Source organism: Anticarsia gemmatalis, chromosome 22 (assembly GCF_050436995.1).
Source record: "Anticarsia gemmatalis isolate Benzon Research Colony breed Stoneville strain chromosome 22, ilAntGemm2 primary, whole genome shotgun sequence".
Classification (NCBI taxonomy): domain Eukaryota; kingdom Metazoa; phylum Arthropoda; class Insecta; order Lepidoptera; family Erebidae; genus Anticarsia; species Anticarsia gemmatalis.
In genome coordinates, this window is record NC_134766.1 from 7,765,093 (window position 1) to 7,777,753 (window position 12,661).

Sequence of the window (12,661 nt, forward strand, 5' to 3'; positions counted from 1 at the left end):
TATCATTAAACTTAAACATATTTGTTGTTAAATTATGCATAGGTAAAGTTATCATGACAAAGTATAGATGCCACATTTGACTGGAACTGAAAAGTAACGAAAAAGTTTCTATTATGCTTCTATAGAGCGTAGATTCGTATATGCCAGTGTGAAACCAACCTTATTCCATGTTACTGGCAGTACGCTTTCGGCGGCTGTGTAAAACGGTTGCCTTGGCGCGCGTTAAAAAAAATAAGTTGGGCGGGAAATTTGAAGTTCATTTGACATTTCGGAAAAGTGAAAAATAATTATTCGTTTTGAAATTGAGTGGATGTTATTGAGTTAATAAAATATTTATTGTGCAGTGAGGTGTTTTGTTTTAATTTTGTTTTGGTAAGTATTTCTTTTATTAATATTATTAAATATATAATAATCAAGTAATATAAGTGAATTATACAATAAGGTATTTTAATTTGATTTTCAAAAAAGTTTTGGAAGTTGAAAAGATTTTTTTACACTTTCAATAAGGTTTAATTTTATACTATTTTTATTTACTTTCGTTTAAAATTTAATTAGTCAAAAATAAGTAAAAAATAAAATGTAATTAAAATTGTTAGTCAATATTTTCTTATTCAGCTTTCTTATTCAATTTGCTTTAGAAAAAACATAACTAATGTTAACATAAGCCCTAAAATACTTCTAATAATGCGATAAAATATAAAACCAATACATGACCAATAAAACATACTATAACAATGATTGATAAAGGTGTAAAAAGGGTAGTCACGTGAAAAACAATGGTATCTTAAGAAAATCTAAAAATAGAAAGTATACTGTAGAGCGATTTCTTTCTAGTGTCGATTATCCATAAACTATGTAAGAAAAACTGATCAGCGCCTCTAGCGGATGGCGCAGGAACTAATTTGAAAGGTCATTTTTCATTTCAAAATGTTGATACTCGATATCATTCAGCAACTTAGTAGAGAGGCTTGTTTGCCAGGTTCACGTCTGAAGGAGAAATACAACACTCAGAATTTAGAACTTTAGTGATTCGTAGGCTTATGGAACGGGCGGTGAAGTGTTTGCTATGGCAATTTTCTTTCGGATGTACATATAATTGTCGATTATAATTATAATCTAGAAAAATCGCGCATGAAAAGCTCTACTAAGTTGTTGGTCTAATAGTACCAACTGAAGAAAATCGCGCTACTGTTTACGAAGATAAAGATACATTTATTTAATAATTGAACCTTTTTCTACTTCGACTATGATTGATAGTAATTCTGGTATCAAAAGTTTCTATGTTATCAAGCTCTTTACGTTTGACATCAATTACTTAACGATTAACATCGACAATCGATCATTGGAGCCGCCGAAAGGAGATATATTATATAATTTTAACGGCCTATGAAGAGGTGTCGCATATCATACGTACTCGATAAAGTGACATAGATTAAGTGATATGAAAACAGCTTTTCAAATTCTACCAGTTATGCTAACCGATACTTATTCGGAAGTAGTGAAACTTACTAAGTATATTAAAATTCTTAAAATCAAAAATGTTTGTACTTTCTTAGCATACACATACTGAACTTCGATTAAGATAAAGCGATTTATTTTATTCTCTGGTCGTCTTAAGTGTTTATAGGCTTTTTTTGAGCTATATAAAATAACACCTAAGGTATTTATTGTAATTTCGCAGCAATATACAGTGTACAAACTGAACTACAAAAAATGAAAAATGCGTGGTGTTGTGTATAAATAAACGCCTGAAACGCATTTTGTCTCAATAGCATATTTGATATTAAAATTGCGAAGACGACGTAATTTTTGAAGAATTTTGTAATATTCGCAGTTTCCTCGGAGCGGCTGGTAAATTAGATTTCCAATTATATTTCAATCGATTTATGTTATATAATTTCTAACCCTCACCCTTGATTAAACCGCAGAAATCAATTTAATTTTGCGACAACTCTACAATATTAACTTAGCTTTCAATATCGTTAAATTAAAAATTAAAGTTTACGTTTGCAAAATTAACTCTAAGATTTTTTTCTATAATTACCTAATTTTTATTTAGTGCTTGTAAAATCGGACGTAAAGAAATTATTTTGGGTTTGATTTTACAAAAATCAATTCTATACTTTTCTTCTCGCAACATAATCCCTGAGGAATATTTCGTAGAGTATTCTAATTTAGAACATAGATATATAGTTTATATCTTCAGCATAGGATGAATTTTTTTCAAGCGTACTAACCTCCGGTTTCTGTGTTTTGGTTGTTTATCTATTCAATGGCGATTAAACTCATAAAAAAACTGTTTGAATAGCCAAACTACCGCTAAATGCTCCTCAGAAACCGGGCATAAATCGCGGGCCAAGCTAGTCCAATAGATAAAATGACAACAAATATGTAGAAGAAGCTGTCAAAATTTCATATAATAATTTAAAAGTGGCTGTTAATAAATCTAGTCGTATAAAGTACACAAATTATTGAAGTGAACCTACTAGCTATCTATAACTAAAATATATTATCGGAAACCTTTGTAAATATTAGACAGAATATACAAAACTTTTATTTCAATAAAGTCTCGGTCATTCCAGTTCTCTAGGAGATCATATTACAGCATTATTATTCCACAAAAGCCTTAGGGAATAGAAACCTTTTTCTTAGAAAACTGATATAGCATTGTTAGGACAAATAGCTTCCTTTGTTACTGATTTGTATGTTTGTTAAGTCTCACGTGACATAGGATTTGGACAAGACTACTAAGATAATACAGTAAGTCTAGTAGCGCAATTCTCTATAGTTGCAACTGTCGCGTATCGCGAGTTTGACATTTAAAAGTACTGCCAAAATAGTTCCTACGAAGCCCGCTAGAGGCGATAATCAGATTTCCCTGCAAATAGTTAGCTCCCACAACCCAACTAAGTACTTGGGTTATAACACGATACCCTTCGGCAAGATAAGACTGGTTGTCAGGCTTTCAAGCAAGTCACATTATTACTGACATCGACTTACTAAAAAATATCATCATTTCAGACGATCAGTAGCTCGATTCTCTACTACTATCGACTACCGACAACCGACCTGTCATGGAGAAATTTTGTGTGAAAATCTGATCACCGCCTCTGACGGGTGTCGTAGGTAATATTTTGGTAGTACATTCTAAATGTCAAAATTTCGACTTTCGGTTGTCAGTAGTCGATAGTGGTAGAGAATCGAGGTACAGTGCACATAATTTACTCAAACATATTAGTCATTACACTAGCGAGAGTATTACGAACATATTGATAATAATCATGTTTATAATTAGTTACGATTCGGAATAGCGGAATTGATTAAAATGTATTTAGTTTGTATTTACTAACTAATTGCGAATATTATACTCCAATCAGCCGATGTAATCTGTAGGGGTTTGTAGTCTCTCATTAGTGGGTAGAACAACTTGTCAGAATAAAAATGAGTTTTCTTGGCTAGAAAATATTAAGAACTGTCACTTTCCTTTTAATAATCGTTGTCCATTATAAAAGTTGTGAAGATTTGTAGCTTTTTAAGCCAAACCCAAGGGTAAGAACTTTAAATTCACCTGAGGTGTGCAGTGTGAAAGACTTAACAACTGTTTTGTAAAGAACAATGGCAAGTCTCCATACAAAGTTTTACCTGACATCGTTTTGGAGCGTCTATGAATGAAAAAATGTTAAAACTATAGAGTTTCTTTAACTTAAACAGAATCATTAAGATTTTTGGTTTGAGAGGGCCACAAGAAAAAAATATGATCAATTTTATATCTTGAGGTTATATCATGAAAAAACTTATGTAAATTGCTGTTCTACATTATTTATGTCTAAAAAACACATTTAGATTACGTGAGAGCAAAGACAATGCATTATTTTACAATTTTGTATAAAAATCTGATGTATATGCAGCAAACAAATGGTAAGTAATGTTAAAAATAGATAGGTACTATACCTACTTTAAAATTCTTATTATTGTTGCAATTCACACATAAGATGCGTGTAAGCCTATTACGTCTTTCCATCTTCACACAACAATATCAATTTCAAAATAGTGAGGCACAATCAAAGTCCTGTTAGCAAAAAGTTATTGGTCGTTTACAGCGTAGAACGTCGATAGTCCATGAGAAAGCACAAGTAGTCGTGAGGGGCAGAGAATTGAGTCCGGGGGCAATGCAAGTCAAAACTGAAGATAAACCAAGAAAGCAATCGTAACACCAGTAGCAAGCAAAGCTAACTAACAAGTTCACAACAAAGTAAACAACTAGTGATGCTGATAATCAATCATCAATTAATCGATTATTGAAATAATTGAAGTCATAATCGATTATAGAATATAATCGAATTAATTATTTTTTAAACGATATTATTAAGATTAAAAACCAAAAAAACTACTGTTATATTGCGACTTACTATTAAAAATATTTTTGATTAAGGAAGTTTTTGTGGATGCTGTAATGATAACGTCAGTGATTACTGTAATGCTATTTGAGGTTTTATTTTATATATTCAAGTACATATTATTATTGCAAACAAATCAAATATGCTAATAAAATTGCTTAAAATAATAAGCTATTATAAATGGATTATTCTTTTCATATTATATATTTGTCATAATCGATCAATCGATTGTGAAAATAATTTATTATCAACATCACTCTAAACAACGGAAGGAAAAAAAAATTTTTTTTAGTGCTGCCATTACACTTTCATCTAATAATACCTGACTATTAATCACAACATTAATAATAAAATATGTAACTAAAACACCTATCAATTATATTTGTTATTTTTTTTAGCAAAACCTATGTGATTTGTTTTTAACGTTCACTTAATAATCGTTTTTTGATATTTAAAAACAAAATAATAATTTTGAAACATTTTGTAAGTGGTAATACTGACTGAAAGATTATGTCCACTGGATGTGGACGTATTCAAGTAAAAGTTTATTTTGTAAATAATTTAAGCTAGGCTTTTACCGAAAAAGTTAATTTCATCATAAAAAAGGGCTAAATTAATTACTAACTTTTGCACGTGTCCCATTTGTAGACGCTTCATATAACACTTAGGTAAAAACTTGCCATTGTTCTTTACATAATAGCTGATTTCTAATGCGTTAAAGTACTTAAATAGCCATAACGTAAGGCCTTTGACATGGCTTAACGACTGTTATCTTATTAGACAACAGCCGGGACCGACTTTTTACGTGCCTACCGAAGCACGGAGACGCCCAGCTCAAATACCACTATGCGGTCACCCATCTATAGAATGACCGCGCCAACGGTTGCTTAACCCAAAGATCGTTTACCGATCGGTGAGCGCAACTGGCTATGGGCTAGCGAATCGAAAATCGATTAGCAAACTATAGGATCGTCGGGGATATAATTCTTTTGATGTCAGTATTAGAATTACAGCCCCTTAAGCTTTCATTAGACTTTATCAAAAATCTCGATCGAAAATCCCAATATAGCAATTAAATTTACACATTCGTATTTTTTACAAAATCCGTTTTTCCATGGTCATTTCCGACGCAAACTGGACAGAAACATCGTAGGCCAGTATTAATGCAATAACACATAAATCAATCAATCTTTTTGTTTTCCATTCATTCAAATACAAACACAATTAGATGTTCCGAGAATTCAACGGATCATTTGAAGCGAGATAGATGTAAAATGTCCATTTAATTGGAAAGCGGATGGACGAAGCGCTTCAAATATTGGTAAATTTTCAAAAGGAATTTTCGCCGTTATTATACTGCATTCACAGTAATTCAGTCCCAGTGAAAATGTTTTATATGGTTGTTTCCACAATATCAACATCAAATCATTTATTAATTTAGATCAAATATTAAATTGACACTTATGATAGTCGTTACAATTACTGAATCTACCACTAGCACGGAAAGGGGGTAGAGTCTTATGAGAAGAGCTAGCAAGAAACTCACGGCCACTCTTTTCAATCGCCAAAGATTTTCAATGTGGTTTAAAACAATAATATAAGGTATGTACTAGGTCTAAATAGGTCTGTTGCAGTAGAATTTACATGCATACATAAATCACGCATTCTTCCCTTAGGGATAGGCAGAGACCATAGACAGTAAAATTTATTAAATAAAATGTTGTAAATGGATGGGATCGTACCAAGTGGCGTTTTCTGGTCTTTGCCTACACCAATGGGAAAAAGGCGTGACATACATTAAGTATGTATGTACTAGAGGCCGCTCGCGACTTTGTACGCGTGGAAACTCTTCCGGCGTATATCCCGATCCCTCGGGAACACCGGGATAAAAAGTAGCCTTTGTGTTATTCTGGGTTTTCAGCTACCCATATACCAAATTTCATTGTAATTGATTCCGTAGTATTTGCGTGAAAGAGTAACAAACATCCCTACATACTCGAAACTTTAACATTTTTATTATTAGTAGGTTGTATATATTATCTGACATTAGAAAAACTAGCAGTAAACAAGGTTTATGTGACTCAAAACATACGTTAAAACTGCGTCGCAAATTCATCTAAAATAAACACACATATACGTACAGCGTTAATTCAAATTCATACACCTTCCTCTAACATACAAGTAACTTTAAGATTGATTGATTAAGTAATAAGCCTTAGCAAGATTAACCGAGTTACGGAAGGTAGTCACTGAATAATCCGCGGTGTAAATAGGCTTTGAAACTTTGCTCATGTAGCTTTAGAGATTATTTTAGGAATAATGCTTTATCAGATTTAAGGAATCCTGGTTTTCAGAGTCGGTTTCGGTAATTTTACGTTATTAAATTTGTTAGTGTTTGTTATGCTTAGTTCTGCCCGTGACTTAGTCCGAGTTAAAATATTTTTGTTTTAAGAGTCGTTCGTATCGTGATAATCTATGCTATATGCGAGGTGTATATCTCTCAAATTCAGTTCAGTAGTATTAGTGTAAAGAGTAATCTCAATACATCTAAAACCCTAAACTGTCGTATTTACAATTAGTATTTTAGTAAAACTACAAAACGACCAATTTTACATAGGTAAAATCACGCCCTTCTCACATAGGGCTAGAACAGAACAGCATTGAACAGAAAACTCCATTTGGTACAATCCTTACAAACTTTCCTTGACTTTCAAGCTTTCTAATTTATTGCAACAAACAGAGCGGATTGTAGCCAATTTGTAGTATCATATTTCTACAAAAATGTAGAATGTCCGTGAAAATTCATAATTGGTGTTGTTGTATCTCTTGTCAAATACATATTTCAACTGCTTTAGTATTTATTTTTAAACTTGCATGGACTATATTTCTGAAACTAACAGTTAGTGGTAACTAGGTCAATAATAATAATACATACATAATATCACGTCGGTTATACCCGAAGGTGTAGAGTTGTACGACATACGCCCACGTTTGCCATTTGCAATTGCAGTCCCATGTAATCAGAGGCGCGCCTTGCCATTTACCGTAATCTAAATATATATAACTCAAAGGTGACTGACTGACATAGTGATCTATCAACGCACAGCCCAAACCACTCGACCTACCTGCATGACAAATTGCAGTCAAATGCAGTAAATACTCTGACGTAGGCATCTGCCTAAAAAAGCCCCGGTTTATTTTATATGAGTTTAAACGCTATTGAATAGATAATTAAACTACCGCTAATTGTACCTTAGAAACCGGGGGTAAGCCGCGGGTAAAAGCAAGTAATTCTATATTAAAGAATACCGTCAAATATATAATTACAGAAAAAAGGACCAAGTCTACGTATAAAGGTCTTTGAAAAGGGATCAGGTTTATTGAAAACCAACGATGCAAGGTTTAAAATAATTTAGGCAGGCCGGATTTCAATATCGAAGATCCTCGCCAAGAAATGGAATTTCAGGGATTCGGCTTTCGCGATTCAAGAATTTCTTTTTATAGGATCTTACCTATAAAAGGGACTGTCAATTTTACGACTTAGATTTTGTTTATTGTTAAATTAAGCGCTATTTTTAGCTTATGCTTAACCCATTTATTGTTCAATGGCAAGTCCCGTGGTTTTTTCCGGAAAGAAAAGGGTGAGACATTTAGTTTAACACGTTTCAAATTTATAAAGGAGTAACACACGTTTTGTCAATAACAAACAAACTTAGAAGAGAGCTTTGGCATGCAACATTTCTCTGGAGTTAAATTAATAATTTCATAGTCCACTATATGAAGTCGTAGGCCGTAGCGAACGAAATTGTAATTGTAATTGTACCTTGCAAACGGGGCTCTGTACTAAGTAGTTATTCTATACCTGCCAATAAAGCACAATTATCTCGCCGACCTGTGTCAGCAACTCTTTGTCGGCGGGCTAGTTGGCTAATGGAGTCTTAGTGGACGTAGACTGTGGGTTGTGGTGGCAGGTCAACGTTGCCGCCGGGTCCGTGACTTTAGTGTGCGTTGTGCTTTAGAAGGACAAAACTGGTGTAAGCTTACCCGAATGTCCGCCACGTGTAAGAGACAGTTGAAGTTAAAAATACCCTAGATTCGTATCATAATTTGAAATTCTTATACAATACGATGTAATCAACAATCTTGTCCCAGTAAATAAGAAGCAATTGCTTCCATTTGCTTCAGATTACCTAATGACAGCTATCCAATAGGTAACGTTAAGGATTCCTAGAAAATGACGACACGCTTACACGTGCCTTGTGAGGAGCTTATAGCCAGTGGCTTTCATCAATCTAAACAATTGCGGTCTTTCAATAGATGGCTGGCCTCATAGTGGTACTTGAATTGAATGTCTCCGTGCTTCAAAGGGTACGGAAAATGTCGTTCCCGGTTGTTGTCAATTAAGTTTACAATCGTTAAGCCATGTCAAAGGTATTTCTGGCAGCTTGAAAACCTTGCATTCAGATAACACGCTCTATTAAGTTGTAGACATAGGCGACTGATATTTTTCTGCCTAAATTTGGAGGATGATATTGCTATAATGCATACGATTTTTACGAGATCCGCAGGAGAACCAAAGTAACCGATATAGCCCTAAGAGTTGCGAAACTCAAGTGGCAGTGGGCAGGACACATAGCTCGCAGAACCGACGGCCGTTGGGGCAGAAAGGTTCTGGAGTGGCGACCACGAACCGGGAAACGTAGTGTTGGCAGGCCCCGCACAAGATGGACCGACGACCTGGTAAGGGTTGCCGGAGTCCGATGGATGAGGGCGGCCCAGGACCGGTCCTATTGGCGCTCGATGGGGGAGGCCTTTGTCCAGCAGTGGACGATTCCCGGCTGAGATGATGATGATGATGATACGATTTTTATTATTTTAATAATGTTTCCTTTGTCCGCTTGCCTTTTATAGGCTCGCGGATATAAAACTACCGAAACCATAGTCCAATAAATTGCAGCACTAACAGTTGGACCTCCAACAATCATTATCACATTTAAGACACACACAATAAATTAATCAGAAACTTAATCTTTCGTTCTGAATCTATTTGTCAATTAACTTACAATAATTAGACAATTAGATCTCTCGGCATCTGCTAAGGGGCGCTGATCAGGTTTTCATACATAATTTCTCGATAGCTATCAGGTTGTCGATAGCTGAAAGTACTAGGGAATAGCCTTGTTGTTTACCAAATTAGTTTTAAAAGGGGTTTAGTAGATACTGCCTGAAAGATAACAAAGATCCATACATCCTGACAAACTTTAGGTAATAATATTAGTAGGATTATACGTAAAGGCACTACACAGCCGGCGGCACGCACGGCTGGCTTTTGGCGAATGCAGGAACAGGCACAAAGCTGTCAAGCGTAATTCCACTAGTGTGTCAGTTCAACCAAATACAATACTATCTAAGGAATGAACTGCCGGCTTACTCCTGACTGAATTGAACTTGAATTCGATTGAATCAGATTCGAGGTAATGTCAAATCCGACTCCGAAATTCCAAACTTTCGCATTATTAAACGCTGGTTGAAAGTGAAACTAAATTAATTGTTTGATTTAGAATATTTATTTTAAGCTAGTGTGTGATCACGCGTTAGTTTGGAATTTATCAATACGATTTGCCGTAAGCTCTGAGAATCCCGAATCATAAGAATTCGGAAGTAAGCCACCAGTACATCGATTTTCTACCACTATCGACTACCGACAACCGGCTAGCTATCGAAATTTTGACATTTAGAATTATAATACTGCTAAAATATTTCCTACGACGCCCGTCAGAGGCTCGATAACAGGTCGGTTGTCGGTAGTCGATAGTTGTAGAGAATCGAGGTACTGTACTTGTTACCCAAGCGATACGCAGACATACTCAGGTAGTTATGTCGGTTGTCCTACAGCTGGCTGTGTGTGTAAGAACCTTTAAATAATGAAGATTTATCCATTACGTCATTTTGGTGAAAAACATTACAGATTGTACGGTTGATTTAACAACAGATTGTATGGATGAGTGCGTGTATTGTATGCGTAAAATTCCGATACACTGTAAGACGAGGAAAACAAACATGGGTCTTTGTACACATACATACAATATATTTTTAAATAAAAACAATACTTAAGTACAAAACCTAAACTAACTAAATCAATCGGCTATCATTGTGTATAGATGCAATTCTTTTTTAACTTGCGATGCAATTAATTTAGATTCCAGCAGCTGCAGCGGATGTTTTTTCTCTTTTTCTCAGAGGCCTCTTTCGTTAACTTTTAGTCCCCTCGATAGCAAGCTGTCTTTGACTATCCGTCTAGGAACATGTCGAGTCCCCCCATTTTCGATTTAGTATTTTCAATCACTATATCACTAGATATCATAAAACGAAATCCCTTTGCCACGTTTGTCTATCTTTCTGTTCGCGATATACTCAAAATCTAAACGGATTTCCATGCGGTTTACACTAATAAACAGAGTAATTTTCAAGAAAGCTTGCAATGTGTAATTTGTTAAGATTAACTCAGTGTAATCTGGGTGAAGCCGGGACGGGCCGCTAGTAACATACATACATTTATTTAATTCTACGACTATTATTCATTATGCATTCATCTAAATGTAATAGAAACTCAAACAAAAGTTTCTCGGTAATTCATAAGTAAATCTGGATATTTACTTTATAACAAAGTTTCAAGCTCACCTAAGCTTTAAAGGTCATAATAACATGTTATATCACTCAGTAATAATTTCATAGCAAATTCTCTTCTCTACGGATAAGATAAAGAACAATATATTTCAGTAGTTAGAAATTATGAATACTTATGATACTTAGATAGCTTTTGCCTGCGACTTTGTCCGCCTGAAAAATATTTCTCAAGATAAAGGTGTTCTCCAGGTTAATCATGGTTTTAAATTTTCTGAGTACTAAACATTTATATCCTCGGTAGTTTTTGCTCGAAAGACAAACATTCATACATACATACAGCCAAAAAAAATCCGCACTTACCTAGCTAGGTGTTTGTTGCTATCTTAGCAAAACTATTGAATAGAGTAATATCCAATTATATGAATTTTTCTATATAAAAACCAAGCAAATAAAATAACCTAATAGTGAAAGCAGTTTTACATACAAACATTGTATCACCCCATTTTCAGTTGCAGGGACCAAAGAACGCCACTTGGTACGTTCCTTACAAACTTCCTTCGCCACATTCACATCTATACATAATAATATAATATAGTCATACAGGATCGCCGGTTTCAGGTACCTCGCACCTGATCTTTTATCAAGACGTCGCCCATGTGATCTGTGTAGGTCTTTCTACAGCGTCCTCTACCGGCGATTTAATTTACATCTACGCAATAAATTTTTTCAACAATCTACATTCATTCATTCTCTCTACATGACAAACTTTCTAATAAAGATACACACGTAGACTATTTCTACGCCCTTCCTTAATGTTCAAATTATTTCCAAGGCTCAATTTCCTAATAGAATTTCCTGGTTTATTTGTATAACACAAATCAAAGTTGCCTTTACTCTGTTTCACTGGATTTACCTGTGGTGTATACCCTTGCAATCTACCGTGAAAATTTGTTACCAATAGATCCTTGTGTTGGTATAGTCGCTGATGGATGATCACGAATAATGTCCGTCATAGGATAGCTATAAATTATTTGAGCGTTAGTTAATAGCATTAGTACGGCTAAATTACTCAAATTTAACTCTTATTTATGCATGAGACTTAATTGTAACTTAAAATTTTGTGTCGTTTTAATATGTTATTTGAGTACCTGTATTGTACTTAGAAATATTTATGACAGGTAATTTATATTCCGCTGTAAAGTTACTATTCTACGACACAAATTATAAAGTTTTGAAATGTCACCATTATAATCGATTGATACTAGCGAATGCGAAAGCTTGTAAATTTTACAACGAAAGGACATGACTCGAAACATTTCACTCGACCAGAACAAATAGTAGACAAACGTATAAAATAGTAAGTATTGTATAAACAAGAGGCCATTTTAATTTATAAAAAAATCTTTGACACAATATAATATAGCCCGATTTTCTTTGATTTTTGGCTGACGTAAAAATATACTATGCCAAGCCCTGTCAACTTCATTGGGACCCAAGGTTGACCAGTAATTACAAAATCAACAGCCAACCCCTTTATTTGTCCTCTAATTACGTCTTTCAATGACATTTTCAATGAATTTCATTGCTTTTTATAAAGTTTTTTGCTTCAAAATCCATTAAACTGTCGCCACCTGTTT

At 34.3% G+C, this 12,661-nt stretch overlaps 1 protein-coding gene across 1 annotated transcript in view; it reads left to right on the top strand.

Moving 5' to 3' along the window:
• The first annotated feature begins 206 nt into the window (after positions 1-206).
• LOC142982855 (orexin receptor type 2-like) overlaps positions 207-12,661 on the top strand; it is a 97,607-nt gene continuing 85,152 nt past the window's right edge. Inside the window, exon 1 of the mRNA XM_076129553.1 lies at positions 207-372. The gene's annotated coding sequence lies outside the window, so the exon portion shown is untranslated. The remainder of the gene's footprint in view (positions 373-12,661) is intronic.